Source organism: Medicago sativa, chromosome 3, assembly GCF_051527215.1.
Source record: "Medicago sativa cultivar Bolivia chromosome 3, Bolivia_mono, whole genome shotgun sequence".
In the NCBI taxonomy this organism is placed as follows: Eukaryota; Viridiplantae; Streptophyta; class Magnoliopsida; order Fabales; family Fabaceae; genus Medicago; species Medicago sativa.
The window spans coordinates 35,783,923-35,785,310 of NC_140751.1; the positions used below are offsets into that span (position 1 = coordinate 35,783,923).

At 34.4% G+C, this 1,388-nt stretch overlaps 1 pseudogene; it reads right to left on the bottom strand.

Moving 5' to 3' along the window:
* Positions 1 to 503: 503 nt before the first annotated feature.
* On the bottom strand, positions 504 to 1,226 carry LOC146937359 (secreted RxLR effector protein 161-like; annotated as a pseudogene).
* Between the last annotated feature and the right edge of the window lie 162 nt (positions 1,227 to 1,388).

Below are 1,388 nucleotides of genomic sequence, written 5' to 3' on the forward strand. Positions count from 1 at the left end.
GAGCTTGACTAGAAGTTGATTCGGCCATGATGATTGATGAAGATTTTAGGGTTCTAAAGGTTTGATTTTTGAAAATGAAGAGTTTTTAGAGAGACATCCCAAAATCAGAAAGTGTAGGAAGTGAAGTGAGAAGTGTGTGTGAGTATGTCTAAGTGTTTTTAGCAAAACGGTTGCAATTCAGACAGGGAACAAACAAACACAAACATTAATGACAAAGAGGCGCGACATAGTACATTCAAAGCTAAAAATTCATCATTGCCCTATTAGTTATAAACCAATACAAATAGACCACGTCAGAGGTTCTCAGAGTAACTACTATGTTAGTGGGACAAGTGTCACTAAAAAGTAACTTCCAACGTTTCCACTAACACTGCTATCAGAAGCAAGAAGTCCAGAATCTGGAGTTCAGATGCTGATGTCATTAGAAGCATATTTTCCTCAAAATCTCAGTGAAGAGCTTTTGAACAACTTCAGAACCTAAATTCCTATTCAGAGGCAAGCATTTAATCAGACACAAAGTGCATGTTTAAATTTTTCTTAATAAAATCAAATCTTTCAACGGTTAAAGGCTTAGTGAATATATCAACCCATTGATGATCAGTATCAATGAATTGTATATCCAAAATTCTTTTTTGAACATAGTCTCTAATAAAGTGGTGTTTGATTTCAATATGTTTAGCTCTTGAATGTAAGATTGGATTCTTAGACAAACAAATAGCAGCAGTATTATCACAATAAATGGGAATATTGTTTTTATTAATCTTATAATCCTCCAACAAATGTTTCATCCAAAGTAGTTGTGTACAACAACTTGCAGCTGAGATGTATTCTGCTTCTGCTGTTGACATAGCAATGATTGCTTGTCTTTTGCTAGCCCATGATATCAGATTCTCACCAATAAACTGACAGTTTCCACTAGTTGATTTTCTTTCAATCCTGTCACCAGCATAATCAACATCACAGAATCCAACCAACTTATAATCTAAGGATTTCCTATAAAGGAGTCCAAGATTAGTTGTTCCTTTCATATATCTTGAGATTCTCTTAACAACTGTTAAGTGAGATTCTCTAGGATTTGACTGGAATCTTGCACACAAGCATACACTGGATAAAATATCAGGTCTAGATGCAGTGAGATATAACAAAGAACCTATCATACCTCTGTACTGCTTCTGATTAACCTTTGATCATGTATCTCCTTTGCTTAAGGTGCAAGTTGGATGCATTGGTGTCATTTCTTTACAATTCTCAAGATTGAACTTTTTCGGAAGCTCCTTAGTATACTTTGTCTGATGAACATACACTCCATCTTTGCATTTATTGATTTGAATTCCAAGAAAGAAATTCAATTCTCCCATTATACTCATTTCAAATTCATCCTGCATTAA